This window comes from Pelobates fuscus, chromosome 4, assembly GCF_036172605.1.
Source record: "Pelobates fuscus isolate aPelFus1 chromosome 4, aPelFus1.pri, whole genome shotgun sequence".
Taxonomy (NCBI): domain Eukaryota; kingdom Metazoa; phylum Chordata; class Amphibia; order Anura; family Pelobatidae; genus Pelobates; species Pelobates fuscus.
In genome coordinates this window covers 349,446,335-349,467,462 of record NC_086320.1, presented here as the reverse complement: position 1 = coordinate 349,467,462, position 21,128 = coordinate 349,446,335, and the positions used below count along the sequence as shown (strand labels likewise).

The following is a 21,128-nucleotide window of genomic DNA, read 5'->3' as shown; positions in this document are numbered from 1 at the left end:
CCCCATATTTGTACTGTGTTTTACTGTTTGTAATATGCAGGGCTCGAGTCCTGCGGGAACGCGTGGGAACGGCGTTCCTGCACTTTTTTCATGGCAGGAACGCAGTTCCCTTTGCTCCTGCAGGACAAAGGCAGGTGCCTTTTGAGCCCAGCCGGTGCTCCTCCTGAGCAGAGCCTTCACTATGCAAGCGGGCGCGGCGTCGCATAGTGAAGGAGTCAGGACTCAGGAGCGGACGGACGACGGAGGACTTACTTCCGGGTTGTTCCTCCTCCGACCTCCCCTGCCCTTTGCGTACGTGGCTACGCGGAGTGATGTGACGTCACGCGGAGGCGGAGTCACGGAGTGTAACGCTAGGAGGAGGGAGAAGAAGCCAACAGCCAAGCCAGCCAGCACCCACCCCTGAGGCCAAGCCAGCCAGCACCCCTGAGGCCAAGCCAGCCCTGAGTCAGAACTGTAAGTATATTTTACTACTATTGGAGGCTGGGTGGTTGGATGGGGGGGGGGGGGATGCAGATGGGGGCTGGGTGGTTGGAGGGGGGAGGGGGTGGATGCAGATGGGGGCTGGGTGGTTGGAGGGGGGGGAGGGGGTGGATGCAGATGGGGGCTGGGTGGTTGGAGAGGGGGTTGGAGTACACGTACAATGATATTAATTAAATATATATATAATTTTCATTATATATATATATTTATATATAATATAAAATAAGTATGTAAATACGTTAAAAAATAAAATTAAATAAATAAATATATGTGTGTGTAAATTCGTTCTAACTGTATTTTAAAATTAATATATATATATATATATCAAAATACACGTATAACTAAATAATATATATATATATATATATATATACATAACTATATATACCTATATATAAATAAAAAGAATTTGAAAAAAATTATATATATATATATATATATATATATATATATATAAATAATCTACGTATATATTTATGTAATAATTTTACATAATTAGGTATTTTTATTAATTAAAATTTGTGGGACCTGCCTGACAACCCAGGGTGAAAGTCCAGGGAATTTAATTTGTTAGCACTATATTTAACTGTTACTTTCCAAGACACCCTAAAACCTGTACATGGTGGGTACTGTTTTACTCGGAAGACTTTGCTGAACACACATATTAGTGTTTTCAAACAGTAAAATGTATTACAGCGATGATATCGTCAGTGAAAGTGCATTTTTCACACACAAATGGCACTTACACGGACGATATAATTGTTGTGATATGTTTTACTGTTTTTAAACACTAATATTTGTGTTCATCGAAGTCTCCCGTGTATAACAGTACCCCTCATGTACAGGTTTTATGGGGTTTTCAAAAGTTACAGAGTCAAATATAAGGCTTGCTTTTCAGTTTTTTTCTAATTGAAATTTGCCAGGTTGGTTATGTTGCCTTTGAGACTGTACGGTAGCCCAGGAATGAAAATTACCCCCATGATGGCACACCATTTGCAATAGTAGACAACCCAAGGTATTGCAAATGTGGTATGTTCAGTCTTATTTAGTAGCTACTTAGTCACAGTTACTAAAAAAGACTGGACAAACCCCATTGCAATACTTTGGGTTGTCTACTTTTGCAAATGGTATGCCATCATGGGGGTAATTCTTATTCCTGGGCTACCATACGGTCTCAAAGGCAACATAACCAATCTTGTGAATTTCAATGCACTGAAAATTTTCTGCGAAATTTACATTTATTTAGGGGGGGTGGGGGGGGGGGTGGCAGTGGATCTTGGGTGAGTTCCCACACTTTTTTCCCCAGGACTTGACCCCTGGTAATATGTTTTAATGTGTGTAACTGTGTCCTGTTGGTATCGCCCAAAACAGGAGATGGTTATCTGTCACCTATCCCCCTTCTCCTGTCTGGGACAAAGGAAAGTGTATTGAAATAGTTGAAACCCCTTGCGGATGTCTGTGCATGAAAGCTGTGTGTACCAATAAAGGATTGTCAGTGTTTTTACCTCCAGAACTGTGTGGCATCCAGTTACTGGGGGGAAAATGTATGCCTGCTTGTTGTAAGGGTTCCTGAACGGCTGAAGGAAAGGAATTAGCAGAGGTAACCGTTCGGGTTACTAGGGGGTCCGCTATAGTGCCCCCTCTCTCCTTTGTTGTTCATACTATGCTTAGAACCGTTGGCTCAAAAAATAAGGCTCCATCCTGACATCCGCGGAGTAAAACTAGTAAGTGAGGTGTTTCGTCTGTAGATGTTCGCAGACGATATCCTACTGATTCTGAGTAACCCAACCACTCCTGTCCCAGCCCTCCTTCAGCTCCTAAAAGATTATGGCAATATTTCATACTACTAATTGAATCAGTCAAATACTTAGGCTCTGCCAATAGTCATTTCGGCCCAAGAAGTACAGCACCTCACGCAAATGGACTCATTTGATTGGAGGATAACCAGTGTCACCTACCTAGGTATCAAACTAGCCCCTTCCCTACAGGGAGTTTTTAACCCGAACTATAAAACACTATCCCAAATGTGCGCTGCCAATATATAAAATTGGACAAGGTCAAATTTTCATGGCTAGGCAGGGTCAACATGACAAAAATGGTCCTACTGCCAAAGTTGCTATATATATTTAGGATGCTCCCCCTAGGGATGCCTCCTCCCTCAGCAAACACATAAAATCAACTATTAACCAATTTATATGGGACTCCCACAGACCTTGCGTGTTTCTCGCACTGCTGTATTACCACTGCTCCAAAGGTGGAGTGGGTCTCCCCAATATATCGATATACCACAAAGCCTCCATTCTGGTATCAGCCATTAGGATGCACACCCCAAAAAGGGAGCTACAATGGGTGGACAAAGAGAGCTCTCAAGTCCCGGGTAATTCCCTAGCGGATGTATACCTAAATACCTCCGGCAAAAAAAACCTACCACTATTCAAGCCCATGCTCCTCTCCATATACCAATTGGACCAATTTAGGGTCAAAATGGGGGATAGCCATGAATTTCTCCTTGACACTCCACTTTCTGCTCTATCAGCTTCATTCCCTTGGTTTACCTTCTGCTCCTGGCTTCAGAGGGGAGTGAAATACATAGGGGACATATGTAAGCGCTGAGTCGTTGCACCCTTTCCTGATTTGCAACACACATACCAACTGCAAAATTCATATATCTTCCAATATCTCCAACTGAAGAGCATCATAACAACACATGTTTAGTTAGTTCCCAATGTGCAACCAACCCCACCCCTAATGGATCGCACCATATACGATAGATGCAAAACAGCACCCAGTAAACCCAGGGCTCTCTCAAAATGCTACAGAGCGTTGACAGAGTCGAGGCCAGATAGAGAGTTCCCCTTCACCAAACAATGGTCCCTAGAGCTGGACTACGAAGTGACTTCTAAAGAATGGGTCTCAGCTATCAATGCTTTAAAGGGAATTACTAAGTGTTACTTCCATGTGGAAGCACACAGAAAATTAATATACAGGTGGTACCTCACACCAAAATGACTGCACAAAATGTATCCGCCAATCTATTATCTATGCTGGCGTTGCGAACAAACTGAAGGTAACATGACGCGTATCTGGTGGCAGCATATTCTCCTTGTGGGAAGCAGAAACACATTAATACATGCCTCTTCTTAAAGTTGCCCAGATACATATCTAGGACATCCACACTGGTAGGCCCATTTGTGATCTTAGCGGCCAGACATGTAATCGCCCTACATTTGAAAAAACAGACATGCCCCCACAGATCTCATGTTATAGAGAAAATACACCTGTTTTACACTTATGGAGTCTGCTGCTCAACACACCCTCTTTCAGAAGGTGTGGCAACTTTGAGTCGACTATCACGCAAACGAAAGTATAACATCTTGAACCGCTTCATGCCCCCTGCAATCACCAGTGTAGGCACAGACCTAAACTCTTTTACTCTCAAATGTCCGCGCTGCCCAATCTCGGGGAAATGTCTAATGACCCAGCATGGTTGATTTTTTTTTTTAACCCCCATCACCCAGTTTATATTCCTTTTCTTTTTTTTTATACCGCATGATGCCATGCCGCCGCTTAATATCTGCTCTGACCTAGGCATGCACAAAATAAAATTTGACACACTGCGTACGCCTGGTTACGAGATAACTGACATTTTGTTTTGTAGACCATTGAAAACTCACATGCAGACCATTGCCGATGATACATTGTCCTTACTGCACTTGTTAAAGGTGAAGCTGTATAAATTTTGTATATGAATGCTTATGTACATTGTATTACATGGCGCAATAATGCATTCCCCCCACCCCTCCCTAAACCCTTCTTTTCTTTCTGTGTCCTTTTTCCCACTACTCAACAAAATCAAAAATGATCAATTCCAAAATATATATATATATATATATATATATATATATATATATATAATGTGAACAAAAAATAAAACTGAATGAAAGTGAAGTATGAATCTCAACTAATGAGTTGACAAGTTAGCATACAATGATTTACAAATAGTCCAAATATTATGTTTGCTCTCTTTGGGACACAACGTCTTCGGTCCAGGGAAGCCAGGCAGCTAACTATCCATCTCTATTAGAAACACAACTCATCAAAAACATTTGAGCTGTAATTCAAAAATAGCTGGAGAGCTTCGTGTCTACTTCTGGACCTCATTAAGTTCCATTCCGACACCCTCATCCTGTATATTATTTGGCCAATCTAATACTTTTAGTGAATTGCTCTCAGGACAGGAGAATCATGATAAACTTAAAATGAATTTTGCAAACTTCGAACAGTACAGCAATCTGCCTGAATATTCCCTTAGTTTCCATGGCGATTGCTCTACATATAGAATCTTCTTCCCTCGTTATTCTTTATACAAATACGTGATGTGTCACACCCTGGAGCTGAAGCCATATATATCCCATTATCAATTAATTAGGACTGTTCTACTATTTGTTTTAAAACCTGGTTCAGCAGCTTCCAGATTAATTGAATTAAAGCAATTAAAGCCTGGAAACTTTAAAAGCAACTTGTGCCTAATTTTGATTTACAATGATGTACATACTCTGAGAACAAAAAAGAAAAAAAAACTTTTTTGTTCTTTTCAAAAAGCAATGGACAGCATCAATCTCGACTTGACAAGGTACATCCCTTAAAGGTGACCTCGCGAGTCTCATACACACAGCTGACTCAGTCACATCTTATCTGTCATTTCAAGGTGTCAGCATTTTAAGTTGCCCATACGCATTGATTTTGTGCTGGGCAGTCTCAGCTATTTCTGTAAGTTAGTTGTCGCATGTAATTAGATAAATACAGATCCAACAGTGACTTGCGCACCCCATAGATTTATCTAAGAGAACAATCTTGAGCGCTTACCTAGACTCCACTTAACTTGTTCCTGTTTGTTGCACATAGTATAAAAAAAATTAAGTGAAGTGATCTCACATTACATGTAACTGAGCTTGCAATCTGTTATCATTATTATTGGCATTTATATAACACCAGCTTATTCTGTAGGGCATGTCAATTAAAAAGGGGGAAATTTAACAGTAAATGAGACAATTACAGATTGTTACAGGAACAATAGGTTGATAAGGAAACTGCTCAAACGAGCTTAGAGTCTAGAGGTGGTTGAGTATAAAAACACAATTAGAAGGCCAATCTAGGGGATATTTTCATATATAAGTAAATGTCAGTTAAAATGTACTTATAGCATTAAGGACAGCACACTGGTATTGTGTTTAAAGTTTCAGATATTAACAAGGGAGTTGCATATCAGTGACAGCGCCTTATGTCATGAGAAAATGAAAAAGTGGAAAATTATAGTATTTTGTAATAGGGACTGAGTATATGAGGACTGGTGGTGGAACAACAGGGGTCGCTGAGGGCACGCGTGTGACTGGTCTCTCTATGTTCCGCCTATCCTATCAGGGGAGCCCAAGAGCAGACTGGCCGCCAACCTGAGGGCCCCCCAGGAAGCAAGATGGCAACATTTCAGCTGCAGGGTTAAAAGGAGATCGGGTGGTGAATGGCCTCCATACCACTTTATTGAGATGAAGTGGCCTGGGTGCCTATAGAGTTCCCTTAAGCTGTCCTGAAACACAACCAGTAAAATAAGTTTGAGGTTTTATAACGAGTAGATTATGTGGTCCAAATGGCTCCCTTTCACTGTTACATTCTATGTGATAGGAAAATCAAAAGATAAACCATTATAACACTCCAGGCACCATAACAAATTCATCCTAATAAAGTTGTTATGGTGTGAGAAGGTCACAGGGGTCAGTCTTACCTCAAAGGGTTAATGCATCCGCTAACATTCTTTAACAGTTGATGCTCTCAGCCAATCAGAGGCGCCCCTGTCCGAGGCTTCCTGCTTGAAGTGTTAGAGTCAATCAGAAGTTAAAGACTGTGGGGTTAACTGCTTGAGTTAAATCTGACGCCCTGGAACTCCTTGCACCATAACAACTTCATTATTGTGAAGTTTTTATGGTTCCCAGAATGTTCCTTTAAACAAGAGCGAAATAAAAATAACTAAAATGGAACTGTGCGCTGTAGTAAAACTGCGACACTATCATATCATCTTTCAGTAAACAGTTTAATGCTATTTGCCACTTGGAATAAAATGCCAGACGCAGACACCTTGCCTGCTTAGTACAAAATGTTAAATGAATAGACATTTCAGGCAATTTTACTTTTTCATTGTGCCGAGTTTCTGAACAGTGCTTACCTTTTTTAAAGGCTCTTTTTATCTGATGACATTTCTTGTATCTGAATCATCATATTATATATTGTATTATAATTCAATGCTTGGAAAGGATAAAATCATAATAACTACGTTTTCATTCAATGTGTTAGAAGAGTCGTTTTGTTATGCAATGAGCTGACTTATTTTGTGCCCTTTTTCCATAACGGAATGCATAATTCAGTTCTGAGAGCTCTGTTACACCGGCATTAAAAGAAGCGTTATAATTTTACTTTAGTGTTAAAATGAACAGCGCTCAAACTGCTGTTTTGGTAGGAAATATATATATATATATTTATATATACAATTATTATTATTATTATTATTATTATTATTATTTTCTCTTTATATTGAATGCAAAAAAAAAAAGGTTCCCCATGATGAAAATTTTAAAGTAATAAAACCTAAGAGTATGAGTAATTTCTACAGCTCCCTCTTATCTCCTTAATTTAACATTTGGTCAGTGCTTGATCTTTCACTGCTGAATAATACAGGTCTCAGTTATGTCAGAGTTTCTACCTAGATGTTTCATATAGTTTAGTAAATATGCAAAAGCCAATGCACTGGGGTCATCAGGCTACAGGTGATCAGTAGAACTCTAACCAACTGAGGTCTGCTGAATCCAGCAATAGCCAGGGCTGATGTGATGCCTAGCGTCATATCCTATTCTGGCAGTGCCTTGTCAGCACTGTGGCCTTGTTTGAGTTGATAAATCAGTGTCCACCAAAAGGTTAAAAAAAAAGTTTTCGCCCCATTTGTCTTTTCCCTGCCGTGGGTTCCGCTTGGTTCCTCAAATAGTAAGGCATATCATTCCCTGATTTTTTGGTTCTTCGATCTGGGCTTTTTAACTTTACACGTTCTCCAATTTTTACGTTAAAACTGGCCATTCTAAGGTCCATCCTTTCTGCCTACTTTTGATAATGGTAAAGAAAAAAGTAAAATTGGAAACATTCTCATACTCAATTATTCCAGCATATTTATTGTGGGTGATATTGCATGTCCTTTTTTTGATTGGGTTATATTGTTGCCATGTTGTTAATGCTACTGTTGGAGGTGCAGAAAAAAGTAAGCAGAATATGAAGCCTTCTGTTAAGTGATAACATTTTACATTTCACCCTCAATTCATCACAGTAGCCCTGGTGATGTATCCCCACAGAGATTTATGTTCTGTGCAGTTAGTCAAATGAATTGTAGACTTGAAGAATCAGTATCGGAAGAGTAGTGACCAAATTTTGGCCAGTCAGCAACTCTGATAAAAAAATAAAAAACAAAGCGGAGACATGAAGCAATCCTGAAACAACAGAAAAGTCCAATGGCTCGTTGCTTTGGGCTTAGGGTTTTACTATTCTGCAAGTGCTGCCAGCAGGCAAATAATTAAAAATTGCCTGTGGGGTCACTATCAGCGGTGTATTTACCGCGAGCCTGGCAAGGCATTTGCCTTGGGTGGCACTTTCAGCCACCCTCCAATCGCCCTGGCAAATGCCTTGTCATTCTCTTGCCCTGGGGGACCAGAGAGCTGGACGGATGGCCACCTCAGGGCTGGCATGTACTCATGTAGCGGGCGGGCGGCGAGGGAGTGCTCTCTCCTGAGCTCTTCCTGCTCAGCTCCCTCGCGTGCACCGCAGTGATGCCCAAGCCGGAATATGATATCACTCCGGCATCCCTCGCTGCCCACCTGAACTGCTCATTGCATACATGTAAGTGGAGATGGGTAGGATATATTTATTAATTCATTTTGTATTTGTTTGTGGAAGTGGGATGGGTTGAATAGAATTGAAAAGATGGAGAGAAGTAAGAGCTTTTATTTTATTTATTCTAGAGGTTATAGATTTGTCTCCTCCTAGTCACTAAACACATTATAGAAAATATAGAGAATTATGACCACAAGGATGAGGCATCATCCTTGAAACTTTGAGATTTAGTTTTGGAGAGGTTTTTATAAATGCTGAATCGAGCTTACCCTGTGGAAATCGCTCTAGTGGGGAGGAGTGATTCCTTTTCTAGATTATTATACCAAGGGGCTGTGTGTTCTCTGAGTCATTATTAACTTCAAGAAGGCCCAGAGGATATGGGAAAACATGAGGGAAAGCACTGTTAGATGTGTGTGTGCCCGTTAGAGTGTGTGTGTGCGTGTGTGAGTGCGTGCGTGTCTGTCTGTCAAAGAGTGTGTGTGTGTGTGTGTCTGTCATTGAGAGTGTATATGTGTTTGTCAGTGAGTGTGTATGTGTGTTTGTCATTGAGAGTGTATATGTGTTTGTCAGTGAGTGTTTATGTATGTGTGTCTGTCAGTGTGTGTAACCGTATCTGTCAGTGTCTGTATGCATATCTGTCAGTGAGTGTGTATGTGTGGTTGTCAGTGTATATCTGTCAGTGAGTATATGTACGTGCCAGTGTGTGTGTGACACTGAGTGAGTGTGCGTCTGTCAGTAAATATGTATGTATGCGTGTCTTGTCAGTGAGTGTGTATGTGTGTCTGTAGGTGAATGTGAGTGTGTGAACTGTGAATGTGTATGTTTCAGTGAAAGTGTGTTTTGGTTAAAGAGTGTGTGTGACAATATTGTGTATCTGTAAGTGAGTGTCAGTACATGCAACAGTGAGGGCATGTGTCTGTAAGGAAGACAAATTTGAAGGGGGAGGGCCTGAATTTTGTCATGCCTGCGGCAGCACAAAACCATAATACACCACTGGTCATTATGACCCCCACATTATTACAAGGGAGATTACCAGGGCCGGACTGGCCCACCGGGATACCGGGAAATTTCCCGGTGGGCCGTCAGCACCTGGGGCCGGGGTGACCTGCGGCCGCAGGGGAAGCTTTTCTTGCGGCCGCAGGGATAACTTGAATGGCGGCCGCAGGGGAAGCTCTTCTTGCGGCCGCAGGGGGAGCAGGCTGTTCTGTCTCTGCTCCCCCTCCCTCGCGCGCTAGAAAGAGACCGGCGCCAGAATATGACGTCATATTCCGGCTCCGGTCTCATTAAGCTGCGCGCGAGGGAGGGGGAGCAGAGACAGAACAGCCTGCTCCCCCTGCGGCCGCAAGAAGAGCTTCCCCTGCGGCCGCCATTCAAGTTATCCCTGCGGACGCAAGAAGAGCTCCCCCAGCCAGCGGCCAGCAGACCTCCCCCAGCCAGCGGCCAGCAGACCTCCAGCGGCCACTAGCCCACCCAGCCAGTCTTTACCTGTCACCCACAGGTAAAATTTGTAATTCTGTCAGTGTGAATGTATGTGTCATTGTGTGTCTGTGTCATGGTGTGTGTGTCTGTGTCATGGTGTGTGTGTCTGTGTCATGGTGTGTGTGTCTGTGTCATGGTGTGTGTGTGTGTCTGTGTCATTGTGTGTCTGTGTCATGGTGTGTGTGTCTGTGTCATGGTGTGTGTGTCTGTGTCATGGTGTGTGTGTCTGTGTCATTGTGTGTCTGTGTCATTGTGTGTCTGTGTCATGGCGTGTCTGTGTCATGGCGTGTCTGTGTCATGGCGTGTCTGTGTCATGGCGTGTGTCTGTGTCATGGCGTGTCTGTGTCATTGTGTGTCTGTGTCATTGTGTGTCTGTGTCATGGCGTGTGTGTATGTGTCATTGTGTGTCTGTGTCATGGCGTGTGTGTATGTGTCATTGTGTGTCTGTGTCATGGTGTGTGTGTGTGTGTCTGTGTCATGGTGTGTGTGTCTGTGTCATGGTGTGTGTGTCTGTGTCATTGTGTGTCTGTGTCATGGTGTATCTGTGTGTATTTAAAAAGTGTTTTTACTCACCTTTTTTTTTTCTCCCCACGCCGTGCTGGTCTCCCCTCGACTGGCCCTGCCTCTATGGCTGACATCATCAAGCATGAGGATTGGCTGCAAAGGCCCTGATAGTAGGTGCTGCACACTGTGCAATCACGCTGTGCAGCACTGACACAGGAAGCACCTCTAGTGACTGAGGTGTCACTAGGAAGCAATGTAAACACTGCATGTGAGAATGCTTAATGTGTGTGTATATATATATATATATATATATATATATATATATATATATATACTCAACCATCTGGGTGGCAAGACATTGCCTTACATATTACATACGGCAATATATGGCGCAATGACTTATGGGGCTGGCATAGATTTTTTTTTTCCAGGGCTGCTTTGTATCCCCAGTCCGGCCCTGGAGATTACATACCTCCAGCATGCCCTCACTCGCCATACCTCAACTGTGAAGGTGTCTGGTTCTGCCAATTTTAGTTTTTTCTAATTTTGGGCAGACTGATCCAATACCTCACTGAACTTTTTGCCATGCCCAAATCGTATCATCAACGAAAGCTGACTGTGTTTTAATTCCTATGTTTATTGTTTTACTTTTTCGTGAGTTATTGGGTATAAGTAAATTAGACTACTTCGAGAATGCGACTTTTGCTAAAGTTTACCTAGGGATGCAGTAATATCACAGGGAAAGAAATGTACGAGGGAATATTTAGAATAGATTTCCTAAACTATGAAAATATGAATGTGGAAAGTAAATAATCATTCATGTTTAAATAAATTATGTATATATACATAAATTACAAAAATAGGTGAACGGATAGACACAGACAGAAAGACTGATGGACAGACGGACAGATGGACAAATAGATACGCTAAAAAAATAAATGGGTTCACCATTTTCTTCCATTCTAAATAGATTTAAGAACATTTTTCCCTTCAATACACATGAAGAATAGTATTAATATCAACTGCCTTGGAGATATTGTAAGACTAATGGATTTGCTGCCTCGCTGTTCACACTGCACACTTTGGATGAATAAGCACATGCATTGTTTAACCTGGGGTATTCAGAGGAAAGAAACCCATGGAACTGAATACTATTTAGACAGAATACTTGTAATAGGTGTGTTTTTAAAGAGGTAAATCACATTACAAACCTGGCAGACACGGAAGAATAGAAGCCATGTATTAAATTTCTAGATAATACAATGTAACAGTGAATAGAAAAAACTGTAAGTGAAACTTTTTTATCAATCTGATGAAGAGTTTTTGGGGTTTCTCTTACCCGTACTAAGGGAATCTCAAAGCACATGAAAAAATAATATTAATGTATATTAAAGCTGGTGGTAAAATTACAAAGTTGAATTGCTCTTTTGAATTTCTTTAATTCGTGCGGGAAAAAAATGAATTCTTTCAATGTGAAATACAATACCTTAAAGGACCACTATAGTGCCAGGAAAACATACTCGTTTTCCTGGCACTATAGTGCCCTGAGGGTGCCCCCACCCTCAGGCCCCCCCCTCTGGTCTCTGGGGGGAGGAAGGGGTTAAACTTACCTCTTACTCCAGCGCCGGGCGGGGAGCTCTCCTCCTCCTCTCCTCCCTCTTCTTCCGTCACCGGCTGAATGTGCATGCGCGGCAAGAGCCGCGCACGCATTCAGCCAGTCCAGAGGAAAGCATTCACAATGCTTTCCTATGGAAGCTGGCGTCTTCTCACTGTGAAAATCACAGTGAGCAGCGCGGAAGCCCTCTAGCGGCTGTCAATGAGACAGCCACTAGAGGCTGGATAAACCCTATTATAAACATAGCAATTTCTCTGAAACTGTTAGGTTTATAAAAAAAAAGGGTTAAACCTTGCTGGACCTGGCACCCAGACCACTTCATTAAGCTGACGTGGTCTGGGTGCCTATAGTGGTCCTTTAACAAGATAATTGGTTGGCGGGCCCTAACCCATAAACCTTTTATTTCAATCTCTCGTAAAGATCACTGCATCGCCACTCCCACAAAGCACAGAGTCGCCACTCCCACAAAGCACAGACACACTACATCTCATTGGTTGAAATAAATTAGTAGAAAAGTATGTGTGGACATTTAACATTATTTATTCTACCGTAGACAGGGAAAATATTGGCTGAGAGACTTGCACTGCCAGTTCCTGGATTGGATGTGAGGCGAGGTGGATTATATTCCTGGCTAAAGAAAGTGTTTTTATTTGAATGCATTTTTTTATCAATATTAAATATTAAATAGGTAGTACCCCTTTTGGCCTTTCAGATCTGGACTGACCTCGTGAGAGGATCAGTCTGATTGTAAATGGTATAGTAATCTCTGTAATAGCATATGTGAGCTAAAACTAGCTAGAGAGCTGAGTATAAACCCATCAATAGGCTTCACACTATTGGAGTTGTTGAAGTTGTCGGGACGTGATGCGAATTGGGGTAAACTGAAGTGATTGTCAAGTTCATGAAACTGTTTAAAATTCTATGTGTTTCCTGTAAAGTATCCACTTGATGTTCAATGATTGTACAGTGCACATAAATGGATAAACATGGTTTTCTGAATTAATACTTTTTGAAGATTCCACTTTCCAAGCCTCTCACTTAGACGAGTTCATCTCCTATTTACAGCTTTCTGGATCTGCATTGCAAAAGATTGTAAATGTCTGTTAACTCAGTAGCTTTTCTACATATTGACAAGCTTATTGATAGGCTCCATCACAATTTTTTTTCTAGATAAAAAACATCAACCTCCCTATGAATAATTATGACCTTCCCTTATATGTATACAGCATTTTTTGCCTTAAAGGGACACTATATGCACCCAGACCACTTCAGCTCAATGGTTTTAATCCTTCAGATGTAAACATATCAGTTTCAGAGAAACCGCTATGTTTGCATTGCAGGGTTAATCCAACCTCTAGTGGCTGTCTTAATGATAGCCACTAGAGGCGCTTCTGCGATGCTGGATGCGAAATTCACATCCAGCGTGTAGAACGTCCATAGGAAAGCATTGAGAAATGCTTACCTATGGACTGTTTGAATGCGCTCACGGCTCTTGCCGTGCATGTGCATTCTGTTCCACTCAGGAGCTGACGTCGACAGGGGGGGAGAGGTCACCAGCGCCGAAGGAGCACGGCGCTGGAATAAGGTAAGTAACTGAAGGGATTCTAACCCCGTCAGTGCCAAGGGAGGAGGGCCCTGCGGGTGGGAGGGATCTAAGGGTTATAAAGTGTTAGGAAAACGAGTTTGTTTTCCTGACACTATAGTGATCCTTTAACACATGGGTTTAAGTTACATGTATTGATTGCTGTCACTGATATTTTGAGTTCTAATTTTGTGGACTTCTGAGACCTCCTGCAGTTCGTTCTGCTATCCACGCATCGCAACAACAGCGCATCACATGTGCAGTGGTTGTTATGGTAGCTCCGAGCTTGGCAATGAAGTGTGTCAGGGTCACAAATGAGATTTGCCCTTCATGGGAAAGTTAACCCAAGCAGGGAAAATCAAACAAGAGACTACTATGTGTACATACAGCGAATGGTATATTAATTTTAAACAAATAACTCAAACACAAGATATCTATTAAATTTCGTAAGGCCGTGCTGATTTCATTAAGGAGTAACATTAAGCAAAACATACCATTAAAGTCTATTCTCTTTTAAAAGAAAAAAATCTTAGTACACCACAAAACTGATATAGTACAAATATAAATTACATACTGAGATAAGTAATTAAATAATGAATTATAAATATATAATTACACAGATATAAAATTAGCCTCTGGAAGAAAGGTGGGAGTAGTGATTATGCTGTGAATGCTGGCTCGGCTTCACATTCCAATCGGCACAGGCAGGTAACAAAGCAGAGAGACCCTATATATACTGCACTTTTAGCATCTCGCACTGCGCTCCACTAATCAGCATTAGCACCTTGAACATTCTATAAAACAAGCTCTTTTTCCCTTTTTCTCTTTTAAACTGCTCTAACAAAGAACTGGTAACAAAGGGTTAAAAAAAATTGGAAGGTCAGTATGCCGTGAATGGATGTTGAGCTGCCTGCCAATCATTCAGGCTGGCAAACTAAAGGCAGAGTAGACAGACATAGGAAAGAAAAGGGAGGCTATGGCGCATGCGCGGCAAAATGCAGCGTTGCTCCAATCAGCAGCTCCTCATAGAGATGCACTGAATCAATGCTTCTCTATGAGAAACGTTCAGTGCCTCCATGCAGTACGTGGGGATGCTCCACGTCAGTTCTGCATATTGTATAGCACTGACCCAGAAAGCACCTCTAGTGTGTTACTGCCTCTAGAGGTGTTATAAGGCAGCAATGTAAACTCTACATTTTCTGCTGAATTTGTTTATTGCCTGCCCTTGTAGGCTTTTTAATGTAGACACCAGATCAACTACAATAAACTGTAGTTGTTCTGGTGACTATAGTGTCCCTTTAACTAATTTAATTATCAGAAAATCCACACAGGCTTTGCTCCATTACATCCATCCTAAGCTCCCATACTTTGCTCTGGCAACTCACACTATGTAACTGACCTGGAGCTTCAGATCCATTATCCCCTATGTTAATCCGACCCTGGCTACATCAGAAGTGAGTATATCTCTAAATGTTACATTGATACATCATGTCTCTCTGTGATATACAATGTATTCAATGCATTTGGGAATGATTAAGGTTAAAGTAAACCTGCGATGACAGATACACTTTAGCTCTATCAACTATTCTTATTTATGTAATCCCCCTATGCAATAAGTCAAATAAATTATATATGATTATATGCAAAATGCCACGATAAATATATGCATGGCTCATAATTATGCAAATTGCATCTTAATTACGATGGTATTTATGGAAAGAAAAATAAAATCACCTTTAAATGCTCCAGCACAGCCTGACAGCACAATGGCTTGGGAATACTTATTTTTCAAAATACAGTTTATCCTAAAATAACTTCGTAGCAATCAGACTATTGTAATCAGTGTGCTGATGCAGTGTCACTAAGAAAGTTATATGACTTTATTTCATTTAACTAATTTACTGACAAGGGCTTTTTAAAAATCTGTGGAATCTTTGGCAATGTTACCATGAGTGATTATTCGCTAAACTGGTAATTATGATAAAATGACAAGGGAATATATATTTTAGCCCAAAATATTTATGCTGGGATTTTTTTTTTTTTTTTTTTTTTAACAAAGTTTTCATTTTAAGTTTTAGCAGCAATACAACTTTTTTTTTTTTAATTTACATTTTTTATTGTAGCATATCATTTGTACAGTTATCATGTCGTATATTCTTGCTACTTTTTTGATGCAACTTTTGCATATAAAATCAACAGATAACAGATAAACACAACCGTGTAAGTAAAGCATAGGTACAGTGATATACAAAAATAAATTATACTTAATATTTACAGTTCGTAGTTGCATGGTAATGATGAGACAAACAAACGTTTGCTTGCTAGGGGTAGCTTCCATTTGGGGGGTATGAACTATCTGGGAGATACATAGTAATGCGGTTGGGATGGTCTAGTTGGCGGTGGGCTCGCTGGAGGTGGATTGGGAACATGGGATCAGGCATATAAACGGACATATATCAATATCTGAGGGTGGTAGCCTAGGGGGTAGTCCTCTGGTACACGCAGTCCAAATTACAGGGTACTTGCGGCGTTCAGGTGTTCGGTTGTGGAGTGCCTGATGCGCCGTTCGTCCTCGGGAAGAAGGGTTGGATTTTCCTGACGTCCCATATCTTGGATGTGGACGCTGGTGTCTTCGCTGCAGAGGCAGTGCCCGTGGTGGCTTCCCGGGTTACAGTGGCGGATCCAGAGCCTGATCTCGGGAGGGGCACTTGTAGATTTTTTAAATAAATAATCCAGACACAATAACCACTACAGCTCAGTGTAGTGGTTATAGTGCCAATAATGCCAAGACCCCCTCCCAGAGTAAGTAGTCAAACTGTTTAAGAACTGTTTGACAACTTACCTGAGGTCCTCTGGGAAATGGGGCTGTAGTAGGGCAGAGGAGCAGTGGTATGTGTGAGTGGTGCAATGTGTGAGGGGTGCAGTGTGTGTGTGTGTGAGGGGGACAGTGTATTAGCAGTGTGTGTGTGAAGGTTGCAGTTTGTACGTGAGGGCGGCAGTATATGTCAGGGGTGCAGTGTGTGTGTGGGTCAGTATGTGTGTGTGACAGTTACAGTGTGTGTGTGTATTGCAGTGTATGTGTGGGGAAATGTATGTGTGTGGGGGCAATGTGTTTATGGGGGGCAGTGTGTGTATGCAGGGGCAATGTGTGTGTATGGGGGGCAGTGTATGTGTATATGGGGGCAATGTGTTTATGGGGGCAGGGGCAATGTGTGTATGGGGGGGCAGGGGCAATGTGTGTGTGTATGGGGGCAGGGGCAATGTGTGTGTTTTTGGGGGGCAGGGGCAATGTGTGTGTGTGTGTGTGTGTGTATGGGGGGCAGGGGCAATGTGTGTGTTTATGGGGGGCAGGGGCAATGTGTGTGTGTGTGTGTGTGTATGGGGGGCAGGGGCAATGTGTGTGTGTGTGTGTGTGTATGGGGGCAGGGGCAATGTGTGTGTGTATGGGGGGCAGGGGCAATGTGTGTGTGTATGGGGGGCAGGGGCAATGTGTGTGTATGGGGGGCAGGGGCAATGTGTGTGTGTATGGGGGGCAGGGGCAATGTGTGTGTGTATGGGGGGCAGGGGCAATGTGTGTGTGTATGGGGGCAGGGGCAATGTGTGTGTAGGGGGGGCAGGGGCAATGTGTGTGTGTATGGGGGGCAGGGGCAATGTGTGTGTGTATGGGGGGCAGGGGCAATGTGTGTGTGTATGGGGGGCAGGGGCAATGTGTGTGTGTGTATGGGGGGCAGGGGCAATGTGTGTGTGTATGGGGGGCAGGTTCAATGTGTGTGTGTGTGTATGGGGGCAGGGGCAATGTGTGTGTGTATGGGGGGCAGGGGCAATGTGTGTGTGTATGGGGGGCAGGGGCAATGTGTGTGTGTGTATGGGGGGCAGGGGCAATGTGTGTGTGTATGGGGGGAAGGGGCAATGTGTGTGTGTGTATGGCGGGCAGGGGCAATGTGTTTGTGTGGGTGTATGGGGGGCAGGGGCAATGTGTGTGTGTATGGGGGGCAGGGGCAATGTGTGTGTGTGTGTATGGGGGGCAGGGGCAATGTGTGTCTATGTGTGTGTGTATGGGGGGCAGGGGCAATGTGTGTGTGTGTGTGTATGGGGGGCAGGGGCAATGTGTGTGTGTGTATGGGGGCAGGGGCAATGTGTGTGTGTGTATGGGGGGCAGGGGCAATGTGTGTGTATGTGGGTGTGTATGGGGGGCAGGGGCAATGTGTGTGTAGAAGAAGGATGCGGGGGGGGGCTTTTTTTTAATGTGTGTGTGTTTTTTTTACATTTAATTAAAATAAATATAAATGTTATGAGGAGGGGGGACATCTTTCGTTCCCTGGTGGTCCCAGTGGGGATTCATTGGTGGTTCCAGTGGTAGGAGTGAACTCTAGCCCGCGCTCCAGGGCTAGAGTTCACTCTCGCGAGATTTGGAGTGTTGCCGTGGTAACCGCGGCAATGCTCCAAATCTCGCGAGCGGAGGACCCGGAGGAGCTGCTGGTAACAGCTCCCGGGTCCTCTCTCCCTCCCCTGCCGGTCGGCTGTCAGTAATGTGCCTGCGGACCGGGGAGGGAGATCACTGATCTCTGATCTCCCTCCCCGGTCTGCAGGCACAATGCAGGGCTGGCACTTGGACAATGCCAGCCCTACATTAGCCGGCAGGGGAGAATCTCGGGGGGGGCAATTGCCCCGTTGCCGCCCCCCCCCCAGATCCGCCACTGCCGGGTTATCCCCAGGGTTTGTAGGAATGCTGCAGAGTCACTTGCTTGGGTGATGTGTACTCTATTGCCTCCGTTGTTGACAGAGAGCCTGCATCCTGGGCCCCATCTGTAATGTATCCCTTTGGATCTCAGCTCTTGAGTGATTTCTTTCATGGAGTGTCGCCATATGACCGTTGCCCTGGAAAGGTCGTTATAGAATGACAGCTCCGAGCCTTCAAATTCAACTGTGTTCGTTTCTCTGACGGCTTCTTGAACCATTAGTTTGCTTCGGAGGGATTGAAAGCGGATGAGTAGGTCCCGTGGACATCAGCTGGGGCTCTTGGTGGTTTAGGAATGCGAAAATGAAATTCCATCAGTATGGATTTGGCTTTCGCCTGTGGTAGCAGGGAGGCTAGTAATCTACGCAAGTAGTGTGTGATCTCAGGGTCTTGCACAGCTTCTGATATCCCCCTTATCCTGAGGTTTCGCTGGCGTTTGGCGTCTTCTAGTGCTGCCACCTTATTTTCCAAATTAGTGCTGGTCCTCTTCATTTGGGCCATTTCCCTTTGCAGGGTTTCAATTTTTGCTGTTGTCGCAGCTTCATTCGGTTCCACTGCCTGTATGCGGGCTGTCATAATGCCCAGATCTTCCCTGATTAGGGCCACATCTGCTGCAGATTGAGCTTTCAGCTCCTTGAGCAGGTGGAGGATGTCTGCTTTGCTAGCCGGCATCTGTTCTGGAGGTGGAGTGTCCTCTCTCCTCAAACTCCTTCTCCGTGTCGCTGCCTCATCTGCTTCCTCCATACTCTCTTCCGAGGAGTGATCAGAGGCTTCCCGCGCGGGCGCCATCTTGGTAGGCCGCGGCCGCGGCGTTGCTCGAAGTAAATTGCCGATATCTTGAGAGGTCGGCATCGCTTCTTTATGAAGCTGCTTGGATTTGCGTCCCATTATGTTCCGACCAGTGCTGGTATCAGTTGGGCTCCCCGAAAGCGCCGATTTCTTATTTTGTATGGGAATTTCTCCAGGAGCTCAGTGCTCGCACGTCTGCTTAGGTTGCTCGCTAGCTCCGACCCCCAGCAGCAATACAACTTTAAAGGAAAACTCCAGTGCCAGGAAAACAATCCGTTTTCCTGGCACTGCAGGTTCCCTCTCCCTTCCGCTCCCCAATCCCCAGTTGCTGAAGGGGTAAAAACCCGTTCAGTCACTTACCTGAGGCAGCGACGATGTCCCTCGTCGCTGCCTCCTCCTCCGCGCCGCTCCTCCTACTGACTCCGTCGGCCGGTGGGCGAGACTGATTCCGCCCACCGGCCGAGGAGACCTAATGCGCATGCACGCCAATGCCGCGCATGCGCATTAGGTCTCCCCATAGGAAAGCATTGAAAAAGATTTTCAATGCTTTCCTATGGGGAATTGAGCGACGCTGGAGGTCCTCACATAGCGTGAGGACGTCCAGCGACGCTCTAGCACAGATAATCTGTGCTATGAATCAGGAAGTTCCCTCTAGTGGCTGTCTAGTAGAAATGCTTCCGACAAGAGAACCGCAGATTTTGCTAGCTGTTTCTAGATATACTACCTATGAAAAAATGCATAATTAACTATATGAATGTTTTCATATAAAAAAGTGATTTTTATTTATTTTGTATTTGGGCAGAGGAGTGTCCTTTTAACCCCTTAACCCCTTAACGACGAGTGACGGACGAGGTCCGTCACTCAGGGGAATGCGTTAATGACGAGTGACGGACCTCGTCCGTCACCCGTTAAAATTAACCCCAGATCGCCGCAATCGCGGCGATCGCGGGGTTAATGGTGCTCCGGTCTGCCTCTGCATTAGAGGCAGACCGGGAGCACCGGATCGGGCTGTCAGAGTACATGTGCCCGCTCTGACAGCATGCCAGAGCGGGCACATGTGCTCTCTATACTCACCTCCGCCTCCCTGCACTTCCTGGTTCTGTGTGAAGTGCAGGGAGCCGGATCTTCAGTGATCCTGCCCCCTGGTGGAAAGAAAATATAGTCAAATTAAAATCCCCCCCCCCTTTACCCCCCCTTTACCCATTTTAATAAAAAATTAACCCCTTCCCTGCCAATTGATCACTGACTACAGTGATCAATTGGCAGGGATTACATTTTACTAAGATCTGATTTTTTTTTTAACCCCTGAGGGTTAATTCTTTTTTTTTTTTAACCCTCAGGGGTTCAATTTATTTAATTAATTAATTTAAATATTTTAAAATTATAAATTTAGCTAGCTGGGGAGGGTGGAAGTTAGTGGGGAATTGGGGGATTTAGTATTACGCTAACTAGGGGTTAACGTTAAAAAAAGTTTAAAAATACGCTTTAAAAAGTTAAAAAATTAAGTTAAAAAAAAAGTTTTAATAACATTTAAGTAAAAAATGTAAAAAAATAAACCCTTTACCCAGTCCAAATAAAAATTAACCCCTTCCCTGCCAGTCGATCACTGCCTACAGTGATCAAAATACAGATCACAGTATTATACTGTTCTAATTTTTTTTTTTAACCCCTGACGATTAACTTTTATTTATTTTTTAACCCTCAGGGGTTAAATTTATTTAATTAACTAATTTAAATATTGTATAATTAAATATTTTGCTAGCTGGGGTGGGTGGGAGTTATGGGAAAATGGGGAATTTACTGTTAGTGCTGCTTACTGCTAGTTAGTGGTTAACGTAAAAAAAAAGCTTAGAAAAATGTTAAATCTGTAAAAAAAAGTTTTACGAAAGTTTAGGAAACTTTAAAAAAATGAATAATCAAAACAAAAGTTTAAAAAATAGTTTTAAAAAGTAAAAAAAGTTTTAAAAAGTAAAAAAATACATTTAATAACGCTCATTACCACTACACCTGGTACAAGC

The 21,128-nt window shown here is 43.2% G+C and overlaps 1 protein-coding gene across 3 annotated transcripts in view; it reads right to left on the bottom strand.

The window, feature by feature from the left end:
* The window catches only part of KIAA1217 (KIAA1217 ortholog), a 591,389-nt gene that overhangs the window by 508,950 nt on the left and 61,311 nt on the right, over positions 1–21,128 (bottom strand). The gene's annotated exons all lie outside the window — the stretch shown is intronic.